The sequence below is a fragment of the Chelonia mydas genome, chromosome 4 (assembly GCF_015237465.2).
Source record: "Chelonia mydas isolate rCheMyd1 chromosome 4, rCheMyd1.pri.v2, whole genome shotgun sequence".
NCBI classification, from domain to species: Eukaryota; Metazoa; Chordata; order Testudines; family Cheloniidae; genus Chelonia; species Chelonia mydas.
In genome coordinates this window covers 31,473,502-31,494,327 of record NC_057852.1, presented here as the reverse complement: position 1 = coordinate 31,494,327, position 20,826 = coordinate 31,473,502, and the positions used below count along the sequence as shown (strand labels likewise).

At 38.7% G+C, this 20,826-nt stretch overlaps 1 long non-coding RNA gene across 3 annotated transcripts in view; it reads left to right on the top strand.

Annotated features, from left to right (window-relative positions):
- Positions 1 to 20,826, top strand: part of LOC122465580 — a 73,689-nt gene that overhangs the window by 19,825 nt on the left and 33,038 nt on the right. For all 3 annotated transcript variants that reach the window (XR_006290520.1, XR_006290519.1, XR_006290521.1), the window contains exon 2: positions 7,594 to 7,686. This is a non-coding gene — a long non-coding RNA (uncharacterized LOC122465580). The remainder of the gene's footprint in view (positions 1 to 7,593; positions 7,687 to 20,826) is intronic.

Below are 20,826 nucleotides of genomic sequence, written 5' to 3'. Positions count from 1 at the left end.
AATGACACAACTTACATGTATGCTGAAATTAAAATAGCTTCTTTCTAGATTTTCTGATTGCAAAATTCTGGATAAGTTCATCGAAGGTGACTTGATGAAGCATGTCCGCTTCCATACACAATAGGGAAAGTGAATCAAGTCTGTCCTGACACGTTGTTCTCTGAGGGTTTTTTATTCTTTTCAGCTGAGAAAAAGAGCGTTCTGCGGAGCAGTTAGTAATCATCAATGTTAGAAAAATACGTAGTGCGATCTCTACATTTGGAAATACACATTGTATTCCATCTTTCAGTATTGTGTCATGAAGATAAATGTGACTGAATTTCATTTTTCCTGTTTCATTAAACTTTGCGCGCATATAACAGTGGAACTGCCGTACTTCTCCACAGAGATTCATGTTCAAGTCAACAGGGTATGAGTCAACTAGCTTTTGGGAACCTTGTGAATATTGTTCGTCAGATAAGTCCATATCGTTTAGAAAAGAAAATCTACTTGATACTTCTTTGTACACTTCACCTCTCCTCTTCATATGAGCTTCAAGTGTATCAAGTATAGCGTAATTAGTAGATACGTGAAATTTGTCTCTAGGATTCAGTGCTGTTTCTGTTGCACTGCTATCATTTGCTTGTTTTTTCCTGATTTGCTTGCGGGACTGGGCTTCTTTGTCATTAGTATCAGGCAAGATATCTTTTGGTATGTCTTCAAATCTTTCAAAATCATTCCTCAAAGTGTGTAAGTGGTCTGCTAATGATTGACAGAGGTCTGCACATGTTTTCAAATCAATCCTTTTTTTTGGAGAGCTTGACTTGTGTGGTAAAAGTGTTGTAAAATTTCATTCCACATGGTCAACATGAATACAAACTCTAGTTCTTGCATCTTGTTTGCAGTGTTTCTGCCTCTCGTATAGTTTCTCCCTTTTCTGATTGGTCTTCAGCTATACTTTCTAATGCATCCACAATCTTTGAGTAGGACTCCAGAATTGCACTTGTTGCCACTGCATGTGCCTCCCAGTGAGTATTAGAAAGAGATTTCAACACACGACATGATCATTGCCCAAATATGTTTTAAGAACTGCCCATCGGTGTGTTGAGGCAGAGAAAAATGTATAAAGTAACTGGACTGTTGAGAAAAAACTTACTGCCACCGGACAACAATTAACAGCACTGTGGCCAACAAGATTGAGAGTGTGCAGCACATGGTATGAATATAGCATATTTGTTCTCTTCTAAAAGATTCTTCTGCATTCCTTGATAATGCCCTGACATGTTGGCAGTGTTGTCATAAGTTCTGATTTTTCCCATGATGACTACTTTGATGCTTTTTTTGAAATATCAAATATCAAATTTTTTTTTAAAAAAAAATCTATTTTTTTTTTGGTGGCCCCTGCTTTGCTGGTGCCCTAAGCATGTGCTTAGTCTGCTTATTGGGTAATCCAGCCCTGGTGATAGGGTTACCAGCAGAAGAAAAATTGATGGCAATTCAGGGACAGCTGGGAGGAGTGATGCACAGAAGCAGGTTTGCTGGGGGCACTGTGAGGAACTGTTGAAGGCAGTTGACAAAGAGTGCACAGGGATCCATTAGTTGTTAGGGCCTCATAGAGCATTAGCCCTGACACGGCCACAACACTAGCCTGAGCCATCGAACAACTGGCATGCTATCAGGACTACATCAAGTTAAAAGCTGGCCCTGAGGCGCTCCAGTCCCCCACAAGGGACCCTGGCTTACATTACGTTAATCAAAGGTGAACTTTTATACATATTTTTGCAGCAGAAATCCACTCTCTGGGCAAAGCTGTGTATTTTCTCAGCAAGTTGAAATTTTAACATTTTAAAACTCCCTTTTCTTGCCTACAGCAGTGACTTTTACCTAATACTTCATGGAAAGATGACACCCTACCAACCATCACATGCACTTTGGGCTGACTTTTGCAGTGTTTATTCAAGCTAAGCTCCCACTAATGTGTGGTGGATATTTTTTTTTGCCTGTGTTAGGACAGCAGGATAAAGCCATTGGTTTAGTTGGACTTTTATGTGAAAGACAAATTTCCTTCCTTCACCTTGCAGGTGATCGTCATATGGTATAAAACATGAGGATGTTAAATTTTTCTACAAGGTACAAACAAGCTGTAATATGTAAATTACACATATTTTGGTATTTATATGCTACTGTGCTAACAAATCTAGGAACCTCAATAACTTTTACATTAGTTCCTAAAATGTGTGCCTCACTACTGAATTCATAAGCATTTTTTTTATATGCAGCTCTTAAAAGAGTGTTTTTAAAGAGAAATTTCTGCTAGTAAGAAGTTCTGATTTGACAGCTCTGGAGCCTAAAAAGTTCTGTTTATCCACAAGACCGATACAGCGTGGACAGTGGAAGTGCAAGCTTCCCCACCTATATGCTTTTTTCCTATTCTGGAGGGGCCCCCTAAGAATCGAGTCAATCTCGATTGATGCCCATTCAGTACTAGGCCTCTCTAAGGCTGCTAATTAGGGTTCCAGCAATGCCAGCTCTGATGGCTGGATACATGTCCACTGTGAACTGGATTGAAACCATCAGTTCATTTAACATACACAACTGAACGCAGCCAGTCACTACCAATCTGATCTAAGTCTGAACCAGTGGCCTGCAGGTGAAATGCTCTGCATCCTCTTACCATTCCTATGAACCACCCAGTTCCATCTCTCAGCAGCTTTTGCCCTGATTCTGTCAAAGGGCTTGTGTACCCAGGGACACTCAGGCAAGTTGAGACAAATCAACTAAAGCTATGAAATTAATGTGCATAATTTAAAACATTAAACCCTGGTGTGGATGGACTTACTCAGAAATGAAGTAATTTTCACAGCTCTAACTGGTTGGTCTTATCTTTCCTGAGTGTCTCTCAGTAGACAAGTTTGCATTGTCTTGTGTCAGAAGTTTCTATGAAACTAATCAATGAGAGACAGAAGAACGCCGTGTTGCTCAAAAACCTGCACCTTCCACCAACAGAATTTGGTCTAGATATTACCTCACCTACCCTGTCACTCTTACATTGCTTTGTCTCTCTCGTATCCTGGGTCCAACACGGCTACAGCAATACTGCAAAAAACTAACCATTGGTATATTCTCTGTTCTGCTTTGCTTGCTGTTGAAGCAGGTGCCAGATGATTCATCACCAGAGTCATTCTGACTTTCATTTATGGATCCTCAGGTTAGATGTCTTACTATTTTTTCATCTCTGGATGATTCATCTGAGTAAATTGACACTTCTGTCAGAGGCTTCCATCTCAGAACCATTGTCGTCTGCGGTCTCCAGATAGGTGGTTCTAACTGCTCACTCTCTAATCTAGTTGCTCTTCTCTTATGCTGCCCACAGACTTCTGATAAAGGAGATAGTCTTGGCCTTTTGTAACTCTGATACATGTTCTCTCACATAGGGTTAGATTGTGACTTGGACTGCATGGTCATAGTGGGGAGCCAATCCCTATGTGGTTATCCAGATCCTGGGTCCAGGCCACTGCTTACTCCCTCCCCAGCAGGGAGGTGTGGGAAATGTGTGAAGCCTGGCCTTCACCCCACCCTTATTCAAGAGGCAAGACTGGATGAAAGAGGGGTCTCTCCTCAAGGAAAAATGAGGAAGAAAAGTCTTGTTCCTAAGCCATTCCCTGACATTTTCATGTGTCCAGATCTCATTTTCTGGGAAGACATGCATAATTACTGGTGTCTTATCATTTGTAGGTAACCCTGTGGATACAATTGGTGGCAATAAAAATAGAGACCTCTTTGTGTCATATTTTTATACTGTATATGTATATATTCTGTAAAATGATACATATCTATCTAACGTTCCATTCTGTCTGGTTGTCTGTTACAGAGCAATATGTCAGGAATGGAAACACCTTCTGTAATGAGAGATAGCAGCCATACTAGTCTTATATGAGGTTAAACTTTCAACCATCTGGATAAGTGGTAGAACATGCTTCGTCTGTTTTTGATCTGGCATACGCTTTCCTTAATTTATCTTTTTAGGATGTTCTATCTTTTCTTCAGCCCTTTTAGGCCTCTTAATTTAGGAGACAACTTATATTTTAGTCAGTGATATATACACATTTCATTTAGAAAAGATTCATTTTACTGAGCACCTCACCAGATAAATACATCCAAAATATTGTTACACTTCATTGCTAAAAATACCTTTTTCTAGCAGATGTGAAATGAGTTCTTTTGGATACTCTTTCTCTGCTTTCTTTCTGTCTAAAAACAAGAGTACTGCAAAAAAAACCCTCTGCAACTCTGTTTCTAACTGAATGTGTGTGCAAAGTAGTAAGGTGTAATCTATTATAATTAATGCTAATTAATTATTATATGGTCAAATAAGCAAGAAATGCACATGCAAAATCTTTAATTATATGAAAATTGGATAATCAATTGTGCATTCAAATACATGTTTGAGCATGCATGTACTTAGCACTTTAAAAAAAGATTAGTTAAGATAAAAAAGATGTGAAAATAAAACACTTCCAAAAATATTTCCTATCATATATGAAAGAAACAAAAAGAGCAAAAACCAGACATAGTTAAGAAAAATAGGCCACTTCAAATATAACCCATCTTCAAAAGAGAAAATATTTGCATCAGCCAGCACACTGTACAGTAGCCATATAGAAAGGACATCACACCAGTGCTGTGATTCTATTCATCCAGTATTAGTCCAGTGCAGAAAGTCCCATTGAAAGTAGGCAATGCAGAGAGACAAGGTTGCAGAATGAACTATTGAAACCATTGGGGAAACTTGCGGAATAAGGTAAATCTTGATGTAAGTAAGGCTGGCAGAACTGGGCTCACATAACAGGCACATGTGCTGCATAGAGTTAGCAAACCTGTAGAAATACCTCTGTGGTTACATGCATGTATGGGGGTCACATAGATGGGTCAGAACCAGAATTTTCTTGCCCTCCTGATTTTACTATTCTCACATAGCTTCATGCACATATTTTATGAAAAACCCTCCCACAAGAGCAAAGAGAGGATAGTTGATTATTCATTAAACAACCCATCAGGACTGGTGAAAACAGGATGGGAAAGGCTGCTGCCCACAGTAGCATAGAGATAGTGCATAACAACATTACTTGGAGCCACAACATCCTGTGGGATGAGCTATACTGCATCCATAAGCACTTGGAATTTGAGTTTATCAGACAGTATTATCAGAGACATCCAGAAGTGAAAGAAGGAGTTTGTAGAGGGAGGAAAGAGGAAACTGGCCACTGCTGGGGATGTGACTATCAGAGGAGATGAAAGTTCAGAAGTACAGTATGTTCAATACTGGCAAACAGAAACTGCAGTGGAAGCAAAGCCTACAGGCCTAAATAGCAAACACAACATGGACAGAACAACAGATATCTGTGAATTATATGGTGATTATTTTATCAGAGTTCTGGCAGTGCATAAATCAGAAGACTAAAGCTCAAATGACTGTATAAACAACAGACCTCCAAAGCGGACTTGGTCCCACATAATTTAAAAATGTACAATTAAAGTTATACAGTGGATGGATTGTCAAGTCCACTATAGGCTACTTCCAACTCCCTCCATTCTGTGAGCCTCCCTCTATTCCACTCTCCATTGCTTCTGTCCCTCCTACTGCCATACATTCTCTGCCCAATCTAGCAAACTGACTCCATCTGCTTCATTCTTTTTCTTTTTTTTGCCGTTCGATCACCCGTTCTGCTGGTCTGGCTCATCTTTGTCAATGAAGTATCTCACCTGCTGATCTGGTGGTCTGGCCGCTAGCTGGGCATGCAAGAAATGAAGGGTCATTTCCAGCTGATGGACTGTTGAATGGGAAATGAGTGGACAGTCCGTGCCACTTCTATAGCTGTCAATAATTGGGACTCTGATTGGCAATCTCAAAAGAGAGGGTAAGGATTATGTGGATGCTGAGATTGAACTAATTTTTCTTCCCCTAAAGGTGGATCTTCCAGTTGAGATTTGAGGGTAATGAAGAAGCATTATTGATGCTCTTGTTGAACTGTAGGAGGTTGTTGGACATATAGAATATTTCAGCCTCCAGGGCTGACAAACTGGAAACTTTTACCACATTTAATTTGCTTAAAATTGTATGTAATGTGAAACTTTGAACAGAAAAATCTATTCTGAGTCAACTTGTGGCTACCATACAGGGAAAAGGTTCACAGATTGGATTCTTAGATGTGTAGCCTCTTGTTACCTGGTCCTGTTGAAGGCTGCAGAAGCAATGTAGTCAGCTGTTTGTGAGAAGGTTGAAACAAATGTTTCTTTGGCAGTGACTTCTGGGATGGTGCCATTGATGAGTGCTGAAGGATGTAATCAACTATGAAACAAAACAAATATTAAACTGGCATACTATTTAATATGCTTTTCCCTATAGAGTAGGTGGTCATAGAAGCCAGAAACGTAAGCGAAAAAAAATCACCAATTTCCTTGCTCAATAGTAATATAAAGCATGTAAATAAAATGATGCAGAAACATTAATGCTTTTCACAGTCACTATCACTATGCTAAACCATTCCTGATTTTACACCTTAATGAACTAAAGCAGCCTGCATAGCATTAAGACAATGAACACCTGTATTTTGAATAATAGTACATTATCTCACTAGGTGCTGGACTGGACTATGTGCCATCGAAGGGAAATAAGAGGAAGTAAGCTCTTGCTCCACTACTCGGGCTACTCCGTTTCAGTGGGCAAGAGCTGGTTGGAAAATGGGCTTCTATTCCTGAAAAAATTTTGACCGGACAAAATAATTTTAATAGAAATTTTCCATGGAAAAGTTCAACCGTTAGGTAGAAAATAAAAAAAACCCTGATATATTTTGTCAGAAAACCAAAATATTTTGATTTGGAAATGCTGCTATGGTGCCGCTGGGAACTGCAGTTCAGGTTCCTCATGCTTCCATTCTCCTTAATAAGCTGGGCTCGCTGTTTGGACTACATCTCCCTGATGCACTATGGTCTTCCTTCTGGCAAGGGGAGTTGTAGTCTAGCTGGGGAGCCGAGCCTGTAAAGGACAATGAGGACCTGAGGAAAGCAAACTACACTCCTACAGTCCCAGGAGGCATAGTGGCAGGATATCAAATCAAAATATTTTTTTCAGCCAAAATACTTATTTTTTTGGACAAAGTCTTTTGGTGTTTAGGTGTTTGTTTGTTTATTTATTTATTTATTTATTTATTTTACAAAGAATCAACATTTTCCATGAAAAGCGGACACTTTAATAAAATAGTTGAAAAGCAGTTTTGATGGAAATTTTTTGAACAGCCCAAGTCTGGGCACATAGGTGTAAGCAGGCATTCCAAACCCTTCTGCTTATTCCTCATCCCCTAAAAACCAGTGGGTGGAGAGTGTGCCTTGGCTTTTTCCCATGGAGTGTGTCATAATTTACTGTTGGCATAGGCAAGCAGTATAGTGCCATCTCTTATCCCTGGGAACAAAGGAGACGCAGGGAGGGAATTGTACTTCAGAGACATCGCTATAGTCACAGTGCTTCCTAGGGTCTACTTGGAGGGTGGTGAAACTTGCTCTGTGATGTGCCTAAAGGCACAATTTAGTCCTAAAAATGTAACTGTTACATTTCAGGGTCAGGAAATATATATCAGCAGTGCTGATTTGGGATTCATTGACTGTTTAATCCATTCACAGACTTCAGACCAACTTCAGGGAACAGAGTGGGTGAGTGTTCCCTTTCCACTCCTCTTCAACATGCTTAATGTGATTTGTATTAAATTAAAAATAACCAGTTAAGTCAATATCAATCCCCAGTAGTCAGAAGACCATTGCCTATAATTGATTTTCTGGGGCTTTACATCGCTTGGCATAGCGGTTTTTTTATTCTATCTGTTCCTTGGTAATTAACTGCATAATTCCTCTAGCAATTATGTATGCTCTTAAATGATGGTCTCATAATTTAAAACTTGCTAGGAGCAGCTTTAGTTTATACACTTGTATTATTTGCTTTTTTGGATCAATTCTACCTCTGTTTCCACACAGCATCTAGCCCCTGTAGAATTTATAACCCACAACTCCCACTCTCTCCACATTCTTCTTCCCTAGTGGATTCCCAGTCATGTTCATGGACTACTATGTAATTTAAATGTTAGAACTATATTACGCCTTCTTTATTTTTAATTTAAATGAAACACTGCCTGGCTTCTGCCTCAGACCTAGTTCAGACACCAAATCTTGTTTGTCAGGGTTAAGTCATAGTTACCCCTGGCTGAAGTGTGGTTACAGTCTGTGGTTATTTCAGGCATGTCTAGCTTTATGAATCAGGCCTGACCACTGTCTGTCTTTCCACATTATTGTTACTATATAAATAACAAATATTAAACTGCGAGTATGGTTAACAGTGACAGATTTTTAAGATAATATGTGGTCCAATGTATAGGATACTGGAATGGGAGTCAGGAGACCTGATTTCTGTTCCTGTCTCTTCTATTGACCTACTCTGTGACCTTTTGCAAGGCACTTCACCTCTTCATATTTCTGTTTTCTGTCCTACCCCTCAGTTTGTCAATTCTATTTAGATTCGGGATAGGGCCCATCTAATACTACATGTTTGTACAGTGCCTAGCACAATGAAGCCCAGATCTCAGCTGGAATCTTTGGGCACTAATATAATGAACGTATCATTTTCATATGAATAACAAAGATTAACTGTTGTGCTGTCAACCATATTAAACATAGCTTAACCACTGAAAAGAGCCTTAGGACAATGTGTCAAACATGATTAGCAGCGCATCACTGTAGAAAAAAAATAAATTCTGGGGACTTCTGATGAGTCCTTGAAAGCACTAGTTTTTACCTGACATGTGAGCAAACTGTCCTTCAGAGGAAAAAAATATAATAAAAATTAAAATGATTGTTTCCCTATAAGGTGACTTCCCTCATAAGCATTCAAGCATAGGTGATGCCTATCCTGTTCTATGCTGGCATTGATTTTCCTCTTCTCTCTCATTTCAGCTCTGTTGCTCTCTACCCTGTCTCCCTCCTATGGGCAATTATGAACCTTATTGAAGTTAGTGGAAGTTGAGGGCACTGAGATTCACAGGATCTGGAATAAGGTGCTGAACAGAAGTGTATTCAGCCTACTTTCCATTTCCTCTCTTACCTCTGTAGAGACAGACAGTGGATATCACCAGGAATTTCATTTCTTCTGTATTTCTCAGAAATGGTCCTTCTCATGTCGTTTCATGCAAAAGGGACTGAGAACATGATGTTTGTTGATGATGGTGATCTAGCAAAGTTCCCACATAACTGATGTGTGAATTGGTTCTCTTTTCTAAGCAGTTATAAAATCTTGTGCTTGTAGTCTGTATTTATAATTAGTCATGTAAGGAATGTGCAAACAGGCTTGTGGTGGAGAGCATTGCATGGGCAGCAGAAGAGGAAGTCAGTTGTGTGGATGTAGTAATAGCATTGACCTTCATGGTCCACTTTGAGATAGTGTCACAATTGCCAGTTTACTGAAGATGACGGAGATGGCATACGCAGTTATATTTGTTCCAAAATTGTTTACATAACTCTATGAAAATAACAGAGTGGACACTTCTGTTTCTTCTCTGTCAATGAGAGCTGCTAGTGTGCAGCATCTCAGAAGAAAGCCATTAACTTGAGAGCATACCACTGAGATAAGTCTTCATGGCCACTGGCCAATGACAAATGGTAACAAACTAGCAGGAACACCTACTTCCTCTAGTGTTTTATAAACCAGCTAATTATCCTTTAGCTTTGATGTGTCAGCAATGCAATGTTGGCTTGTCAAGTTGGCAGGACCCCATCCAGTTTTAGCAACAGGAAGTTTCTTCTGTGAATGCTTAAAACTTTTGATCATTATTTACTAAATAGGTAGAATGAGAGTGAGGATGATTCAGAAATGTTTGGAGCTTCTCAGGAGTCTTCCAGACCCTTTGAGATATTAGCAAGTCCAGCTGTAAAGTTACTAAAATGAATAATTTCCTTTAATTCAAAGCATTTGACTATCTACCTTATTCTCTCTCCTTCATGTACCTGGTAAAAGCCCTTTCTTGCTGTGTCTTTTCACTCTTCCTTTATTTTAGAAAACATAGAGAAACTATTTAACTCTATAAACTGGATCCTGGCCATGTGATCTTGGTGGAAAAGATAGAAGAGCAGAAGTAAAATCATAACACCTTAGCTTATTCCTAGGGGTGCGGTGTTGTTACTGCTTGTCCTGAGACAGATACTCCAGTAATTATAGTTAAGTACTTTTGTTTGATCTGTATAATAATTTCTGAGTTTTCAGGTAATTTCCCTTATGTGCTCACAAGCAGGTTGGAAGAGACTGTTTGCCAGGCGGTATTTTTTTTTTCAATTCACTCCTTTGCTAGCAAATAAATAGGCTTTCTGTCCCACATTTTTATGACCTTTTTCTCTCAGATTTAGCATAATTCAACAGAGTTGTATATATATATCTCTAATTTTATGCTTTACATCCCCCCAGATAAATTAACTATCCCTTGTCCTTTACTTACTCAGTAACACACTGTAGTACTGAAGACTTTCACAATGATCCAACATATTGCAAGTGTTTGTTACCACAGAGTTTTAAAACCCCTCTCAGGATAGGGGTTTCATTGTGCTGGGAGCTATGCAAATTCTCCTTCTGAAAAGAACCACCAGTGGTGTAAATAACTGGAACCTCTGAGCCTAGCATACTCCATGCGTTCACTTGGTTCATCTCAGATCCTCCAAAAAAGCCCTGATAATGCAACTTCCAGAAAAGGTGTGTTCAGGGATGATGATATCCCATCAGTTACCATTCACCACGTACACCCTCCTTCAACATGTACCTGAAAATAAGCACACTGACCACAGTCAGTATTAAGACAACTAGAAGAGATGTTCCGAAGGGCCAACATTTTCAAACGAGGGTGCCTATACTTATACTGGGCACCTAGGTCCGTAATTAGGCACCTGATTTTTCAGAAGTGCTGAGCAACAGACAAAGCCAAAATCTTGGTCCAGGTTGATAAGCCAAAAATGTGGCCTACATGTGTGTTGATGGTCGGTACAGGTATGGTCATTGATGGACGACTGTTCCTGCCACATGTATATCTGCTCTGTTCTTGTTTCCAAGCAACTATAAGAAATTTAAGAGAATTGTGCTAGCAATATGTAAGAATTCTTTAATACACTCTGCGCTCTGAGAAAGGAGGCTGCCTGGCTAAATAATTGGAACTGGAAAATTGTTGGTTTAATATTGATTGGACAACTGTTCAGTCTGTAACATAGGCACCTAGTAAAAGGTGTGTATAGGAAACAAACAATTGTAATTGGTTATTGGAGTTTTGGATCTCTTTCCTTCCTGTAAAGTACATTCCAGTTGGCTATTGAAGCTGTGATGTTACTCCTAAATAATAGCCTTCCTTGGGGCTAGTTTTAATCTTTTTGGCCTGACTTTGATGGTACCCCCAAAAGATGCTGCTTGTGATAATAGCCTCCCAAGTGATAGCTACTCATTGCTTACCATGACTAACCATTCAAAGCCTCCCATGGTTGTAGGAAACCCCATGAACTTGGCAATGCTGTGGCTGAGAGGCATGTTGCCACATGCATGAAAAGTCTATGCAATTATATTTCAGTTAGCTATTCTTGCAATGAATTTTCAAATAGATTTTAGTCCAGTGAATACTGTAGTTCCCTAGCTACCTGAATTATGTCTTGGATGGCGCCACTCATCTTAAAGTAAAATATGGTGATGAATTGGCTGAGCAGAGATAGGTCAGCGGAGGAGGGCAGTGTGATGAATCTATTATGGTGATCTCCTGGCTCCTGATTGGAGGCTTACAGCTCAGCCAAGAGGGGGGAATGTTCCATGGCATCTGGGAGGGCAGTTGGAGACTTGTGAGTGGGAGGGCAGTGATGAAGGCAGCTGTTCCTATGGCAGCTCTGGGAGGTGGAATCAGGGTTTCAGGAACTGGCTGTGTACGGTTGGGTCTATCTGGTTTAAAAACAGCAGGACTTGTTTGCATAGTATAAATAAGCAAGTTACACCATCCTGATTCCATGATGTGTGTATCCCTCCAGTAATGGAAACCATCCACTACCTGGCCAATGGCCAATGATGCTTTACACATATTACACCAAATTAATCCTTGATGCAACACCAGTGACTTCAGTGGTGTTCCACTAGAGATGACCGTGGTCTTTTGTCTCTGGCCAATGAGAGAGGAAAATCTTGGTGCTTGAATGTGTAAGTCTGTCGTCATCCAGAACAGAAATTACACTAACTAGGAGAAATGACTACTGATGTAAGATAGCAGTGGGTCAGATTTTCAGCTGGTGTAAATCCTTGTGGCTTCACTGAAATCAAGTGAGCTACGACAATTTACATCAGGATATGAAATGCTCAGAATATCTGAAAATTTGGACTTAGTATCATGTTGGGAGTAGCTCCCAGGCTCTTCTCGCACATTCTTGTTCTCCTCTAACTTTCACAGATGCTCTCGGTCCTGCTCTCGGGCTACCTAACCCATTCTGACTAACCCTTACTAGACTTTCCCTTTGCTCTTTTTGTCCTCCATGCTTTCTGTGGATATTCTCTTGGTCTAGACAAATTGAGGATAATATAACATGTGTCTGGACCAAAGAATAGTTAGCAGAATAATGTTTGACAGCATAATTGTGTCTGGAAGTGAAGGAACACTGATGTTTAACTGTGGGCCATGTTAATGTCAACTAGGTGTATAGAGAATGAGTGACTAATAAGTATTTGACACAGTTCATTATCAGTTCTGGAAGATTAAATAACAAGACATACATTAACTCACTTAATAATTAGCTACCATCATATCAACTTGATAAAAGAGTACTATTAAGCAAAGCTGACATATTACTACAACCCTTTAATTATTTTTTTCAACACGGAAGATTAAGATAAATCAACTGCCAACGATTATCCTTTTCCTTTTCCTTTGAAGTAAACACATTTTTAACAGAGTTAAAAGCTAACTGGAAGTAGTTAATGTTGACTCCTAGTTTTGGACTCTGTCTGAAAGTATTTCATGACTGACTTTACAAAGTGTGACTCATACTATATTTCCCTGGAAAAGAATAAAACTGGATATGGACCGTAGCGGGGACAATAGATCTTATTTATGTAAAGAAAGCTTCAGGATATGGTAACAACGTTAAGATGACACAAGATCACATGTGGGGGAATCAGTAAGAGTGGTCTTGTGATTGAGGCACCGGGCTGGAACTCAAGAGATCTGTGTTCAGTTCCTAACTCTGCCCTAGACTTCCTTGGTTACCACAGCCAAGTTACTTCATTTCTCTGTGCCTCAGTTTCCCATCTGTAAAAAAATGGGGATAATATTCCTTCCTTTCTCCTATAATTTATCTGTCATGTAAACTCATTGGGGCTGGGACTTGCTCTTACTGTGGCATGATGATAGCTAATTATTAAGTGAGTTAGCGTTTGTCCTATTTAAACTACCGGAATGGATAATGAACACCTTGGTGTACAATCTCTTATCACTGACCATGTGGAAAGTGCTTGTTTATATTCTGAATATGGATAAAGATTGTATCTGTGGTTGTTGCCAGACTTAACCAAGTTGATTTCTTCTATCACGTATCATTCTGATAGTGAAATACAAGTGGGTGTTTGGATGAGGAACAGTTGCCTCACTTATAATTAGGCTTCTGATTTTCAGTTTTAATCAATAAACACTGATCAAACACCCCTGATTAAAAAAAATGAAATTGTTTTTTATCCAATAAACACTGGAAATGGTTACTAACGTCGAAGGACTTGTCTACACAGAGCAGTAATGTGTGATTTCTAAAGTGCACTAATGTGTTGTGCTTTAATTGGTCTGCGTAGATCCTCTCGGTGTGCACGAAATGTTCCCTACTGTGCTTTAATGTAGTGCTGTTCGAAGTAGTACTATGTTAAAGTACACTAGGGCACATTACAAAGAAATTACTCATTACAGTGTGTGTGTGTGTATATATATATACAGTATACATACAGTATATTACAGTATATAAAAAGAGAGAGCTTTTTGGACATCTAAATAAAACTCAAAAATTGCTAAAAAAAATAACTCCCCCAAAATGAAATTAATAAACTCAGAAAAACAGAAGCCATACTTATAATCAGTATGAGTAAACTGGATATTCAAATTTTCTATTTTCCACTAGTTTGATTATAGGATCTATTTATAGCCAATACTTTGACTATTCCCGTTCAGTATTAAAAATGTTCAAGAGACCAAATAACGAAGCACAGCCAATTTATTGTCTAAAGACAGTACAGGAAAGAAAGCTAATATGTTACAGTCTTTCTAGGAAACAGTTTCTCCCAGTCTGGTCAGTTCACCTTACACAGAAGGTGTGATCCCAAAACTACCTCTTTTTATACCAGACTTGTTTTCAAGTTAGGAGAGCTTTCCATTCATCACTGTGTTCTAACACACTAGTTCTTAAAAAGAACAGGAGTACTTGTGGCACCTCAGAGACTAACAAATTTATTAGAGCATAAGTTTTTGTGGGCTACAGCCCACTTCATCGGATGCATAGAATGGAACATATAGTAAGAAGATCTGTATGTGTGTATGTATATATGTAATATATATATACACACACACATACAGAGAAGGTGGAAGTTGCCATACAGACTGTAAGAGGCTAATTAAGACTGGTTAGCCTCTGAAGTGCCACAAGTACTCCTGTTCTTTTTGCAGGTACAGACTAACACGGCAGCTACTCTGACACCAGTCCTTGCAAGTTTTGTTCTTTTCCTTATTTCTTGTTTTCAGTACATTCCAGGTACCAATAGGAGTGAAACCATCTCCTAAACATGTACCAGGGCAGAAATTCATATATCTTGTCTTTGACAAGGTTCCTGTTTTCTAATGCCAAAGCTGATTTCAGCTTTGCAAAGTGGTGTGGGATACTTGACATCTGTAAACAGAACTGTGGGGAGAGCTTAATACATTCACTTGATGTAACTTTCTAACACCTACATATATAATATCACAATAACAATATGTTAATGTTGTGCACATCAGACCTATTAATGTATGTGTAAAATCTATATTGGCCAACAGAGCTTAATAACTGTTTTTGCTTATCTTTCTAGTAAGGCTTTTTCTTTCTCGTGCAATTTAGGTTGTGCATAAATTCTAGCATTCCTGCCATTTCATCTTGTTTGATTTTGATTCTTCAGCCCAGTTTTAGAGAACTAATGTATGGAAACCAAATGCAATGGTGTGTACTTTCAAGGCCACAACACCATTTAAGACTTCTCTTATGGTCTTAAAGGGACACACCATTACATTACTACTGGTACAAAATTTGGAGAGACATGGAGAGTTGCTCCGAGTCTATCTTAAGGTCCATCAAAGCTAGATTAATTTTAGAAGCTAGATTTAAATACCTTCCTGGTAATGAGATGAGGCTAGATCCTAAAGCTCCTGATTTACACAAGATGAAGATCTGGTCCATTATTCATTATATGCCACTTTAATATTTTGTTTCTATTGTTTAGTTTTATGCTGGTGTTAAAGTTTGAGCTGTTGTATTGTAGATGAATTTGAGATGCCCTCATGGAAGGTACTTTAAAATATTAATATTAGTGCATTCCCCAGTGGATATTGCAGTAATGCCAACCTCAGATAGTCTAAAATCATATCGGGCCCTGAAAATTATGAGATTTAAAAAAATACCTTTAGTTCTTTTCATTTATATTCTGGCTTTTGAGACTTTAGTATTCGTGTTTTTGAGCTTTTCTCTGAAGCCACAAGGGCTAGAAACTTGCTTTTGTAATAATATGAGATTCTTGGCTTTCATTATCACCTGACTCCAAGAGCTGAGGCTTTGTGAAAAACAAGAAATGTCACAACACTGGTACTGTGATTTTTGAAAATATCTATTTGTATTGGATCAAATTGTCTAAATAGATGTGGGGGAAAAGAGGGTAAATTTATATTGAAATCACATGAACAAAGTTCGGACAGGAAAATGAACTCTTGATGGGAGGTACTAATTGTTATTAATCAAACAATTTAGAGATGATAGAATTAGTATTGACCCAGAACATTAAAACAGTAAATTACTTATAGAGTAGGCAAGATTACAATAAGGGAAATTAAATAAGTTAATAAATCAAAATTAATGGGTGTCTGAAACAATTATAGTCATTAATGGAACTGCAGTCACTTTCAATACGTAAAATGAAGTCTATAGGAACTAATAATGTTGTTATGCAAAAGAAATTCATGTGGTAAAAGGAGGAGATATAGGCCACAATCTTCTAAATGGGTGACTAAACTTGGGTATCTAATTTAAGTGGCCCAATTTCAGAGGTGGTGAGCTCTTGCGGCATCCACTGCAAGTCAGACTGTGGGTTATTTTTTCCAGTTGCTTTTTATGGTAGCCCATATAAAATGCTTCTGAAGCCAGTGAGAGTTGTGCTCTCAGACTGCGTCAGGGTCAGGTTCTTCTTGATGTGGCTTTTCCCTAGGGATTTATAAAAATACACACTAGCTAATGAATAAGGTCCAGATTCTGCTCCCTGCACCAAACCAAAATAGGCAGGTTCAGTGCTCTGTGACTCAGGGAAGGCTTTGGGGACAGAATGCTTTTCCACAGGTCATGAAGCCACTCTGTGGATGCTACTACTATCACTCCCAGACATTACTTCTGTGTAATGCAGCTACACCAATGTGCAGCTCTAACTCCTTTGCGATACGTTCCAGTTCATAACTCCTTTGGTTAGAAAACCTATTGCACTGCTGCCAACACTGGAAACAGACTTTTTAGAGAAGGAATGATGTCTACAATAGGGCTTCATAGACTGCACTTGAAATCCTTTCCTACCCATCACAGAATTTCTTACCAAGGGGACTGCTAACATGATGTAGAGCCTTGGAATGGGATTTCTCATATATGGGAAAATGAAAAACAATCAAGATCAAACTGAAAAAGGCTTATTTACATACACATTTTTGGGGTCTACATTTGCTCATGCAATCATTGCCATTGCACACACAAATCAGGTAGTTTAATGTGCTGTTGACACCTGCAGATACCCCACTTGCAAGTACAATCACACATACTTTGCACAGACGTGTGCACACAAAAATATGTCTGTATCTTGATTTTCTCTCTTTTTTTAAATTAGCTCTGAAATCCTGGCTCCATTGAAGTCAAAGGCAAAAGAATTTCCCCAGGGTCACTAATGATGGAATCTAATATATTGCTGTGAACTTTCTACCAAGGAAATTTTCAGTCTATATAAATATATATCCCATATAAAGAGGTTTAGGTCCATAGCTAAAGATATGGAATTTGATTTTTGGTTATGTTGAGCTACCATTGACTTTTTAATTGGAGCTGTGAGTGCTGGACACCTCTGAATATCAGGCCTTTGTAACCTTTAAGTTTAAAAATAAATGAACTTAAAAAATAGTGGGGTGTTTCAGGTACTAAAAGAGACACAAACAAATTATGAAGTTAATGCAGGGAAACAGAGGTAATGTGTTATGCCTTTGATCTCTCTTATAGCTGTCACACCATATTGTTAGCTTATTTGAAAATGCAATGATGCACTAAAACACAATAGCCAGGAAACAGAAGACCTACAGCCATTTCATATCTAGAAGGAGAGCTGTATAATGTTACCGAGGCAGATTTAATCAACAGGAACCAATGCTGGAGGGCAGTGATAGATAAGCAAAGAAATAAGTCCCAGAGTCATTGTAATTAAAGACATCTGGGTGATGTCAGTATGCATAAAAGGCCATTTCAGAAACAGTTTATAAGCATTCCTGAAATGTTCTCACTAAATGGGCTGTGCAAGCCTTTACATTGCATGCCACTGTACATATTTTTTTAATGGACAGGAATGCAAGATGAGTATTCCCACCATCCATCCCATGCTGTTTTTATGTTAGAAAGGCATGGCCACTTAGGAATTTATAAGGACAAATTGGTGGCCAGACACTAGAGCAGATTTAACTGATTCACCTGTTTAGTGAATGGACTAATCACGGGTACATCTTGCTGCTTAGATTTGAGCAAAGACTCTTGTGATCCATAGGCAAAAATTCTCTTATATGAGATCTCTTACCAAGCCAGTAGGAACAATGAAAAGTGCATCTCTTACGCTCCCTCCTCTGCAGTTGAACCTCTTCTGCAGAATGGAATTCAGGTGGTGGTTAGAGCTGACAAACAGCAAGATTATAGAGCTTAGTTTCCTTCCTAGGATGTAATAATGCTGTTTTTAAATAGTTGACTTTCCACCCGGAGAATAAATGTTTAATGTGGGAAGAAAAGCTTTGTAATTTTCCTCGATAAGGTAAAGGTAACTACGGTAGCTGGAAGTCATAGTTTAAAGTATAAATTGTTTGACACAGACCCAGGCCAGCTAGATTGCTGAACATTTTGGGAATTTTCACCCACTGTGGTGGCCCTTGAAAGGAGCTAAGCATGCGCTTAGATCTGCTCTCTATTGGCTCTGCAAGCTCTAGTAATAGAATGAACAGAGCCAGCGGAGTACAAAGTAGAACTCTCCATTGACCCTGACTAGCTACCTGGGCTCAAAATCCCTCTCCAACTCCATCCTAAGAAGAGGAAGAAGGGAGAAGAGTGCTTATGCCCCTCTCCTCTTCCTTTTCTTTGCTACTTTACTCCTTTGCACATGTGTAAGGCTGGCCTTAAAAATCATCTTTGAATATTCTCTGATTAATATACACCTAAGGTAAGAAAATATGTTTCTTTTGGCAAGTATATGGGGTGCAATTGCAAGGAGTGACTTAAGAGTGACGAGCACAAACACAGCTGGAATTTAGGCTGGAAAACTCATGAGAACAGGAGCAACTTCTTTCTGGTGCCAGTCAGTTCAGAAATATTGCTAGGATTTTTTTGTCACATAGGTTGGCTAAAGTGGGAATTTATAAATGAGTGCAAAAGGCAGGAACATTTTCCTTTTTAGGTTAGATTCTTTGACCCTCCAAGCAGGTTTAATTTGTGTTTGGTATGAAGGATGGTGACATTTAAAACTCATTTCCTGTTTTATCCAAATGGACTTGCCTATTCCTAATATTTATGGTTGTGTAAGGAAATTTATGGATGATCCCTCATTTCAGAGGGTTATGTCATTTTCCCTTCTGCCTTATTAGGTGCTTGTTTGCCTTTTCACCTGGAATCAGTTGATTCCTATTTCTGAAGGATGGGCTGAATGCTAAGTGCTTCAGAGAGAGGAGCAGGAGAATTAACATCCTTAATGACTGAAAGGGTTTTTATAGCTGTAAATTTAATTGCTGGATAATTGTGATTTTTATCATTTGTAACTTGTGGTGACTTGTGTTGCCATTGCCAATAGTTAAGTTTAACAGCATATTGCCTTGTTTAATGATCTTTGAGTCAAGAACCTCATTCTCATTAATGTTAACATGGGACTGTCAAATGAAAAGAAGCTCAGTTCTTTTTAAGATGGTCTCCTTGTCATTTTATGGGTACTGAGGTGGATGATAGATGCCACTAACTAAAACCCACTGCCTAGTAGAGAACCTGTGTGTGGAAGGGAGACAGTTCAGGGGAGTTACTAATTATCATTAAGGCATGTTTTATTTACAGTATAGTGTCACCAATGTCTCCACTAGTGGGAGTGGTGTAGTCAATTAATTGTTCTAAAATTAACCTAGCTGCTGTTGTGCAAATGTGCAATCACTCAATCTGTCTGTTTAGGTATTTATACCACACCAACACTGGGGTAGCTGAGCATTTTACAAAATTCTAAACATCCATACAAGTAGTCTACACTTAAACCTGAATTTTCTCTGTGCTACCTCTTTCCAGGAGCAGGTAGAATTTGGATTGCTAGTTTGGTGCAGGGAAAAGGCCATTTTTTTTTTTTTTTTTAAAAAGGGTCCAATTCAGTGTAATAGAGGCCGATCCAAACATAATTGAAATCAATGAGATTTTGAATCCCTAAATACTGTGGCATATTATATCATTCCTTGTTCCTGGCTCTAACCTATGCTTTTTCATTTGGCTTGTCATATATTGGGCCAGCATTTTCAAAAGTGGCTTCTAATTTTCAGTACTTTCATTTTGGGTTCTCAGATTCAGAACCTTTGTGATTTGTTTTCAAAGTTGCTGAGCACTCTTAGATTCCACTGGAGTTCTGAATGTTCAGCACCTCTGAAATCAGGCCCATCAGGTCTCAGGTTGGGAACCCAGAAATTGCAGCATACAAAATTAGAAGCCTTTTAAAAAAAAAAATTGGCCTCAGTGTTCAAATGTGTTTATTAAAGAGGCTCCATTCATCTAAACATGGTTGAGTCACGTAGTGGAGCACTCACAAGGTTATTGAGAAAGCAGGGGATATTTCAAAGAGAGAAATATTGGTTTACCTGAAGAGCTAATTTTCCTGACACTGGATGTGTTAAAAATATTAACAATATTGCATTAGTACATGGTAGATTTTTACAAAGAAGATATATGTATATTTGACATGTATTTGAAAGGAACACTTATCACACATTCAAATAGACATAGCACCTCTTTGTTTTTATTGAAATGTGTACTCACTCAAAGGAAAGCAACTCCATGCATTTCAGTTTGTGGTGTTCAGATCTATTCCCACAAAGATAGCTTCCATAAAAACCATTTAAGAGCAAAACTCACCCACACAAACCCCTTAAAAGAAAGGAAATGACAAGTGAAGGGAAACCTCTTTGCCATGCCTTAAACATCCAACCAGCACAGACTCTGCTCTTCCTCAGGGAATCCCCTACCCCATCTAGCAGATACAGAAACACACTGCACACCCAAATT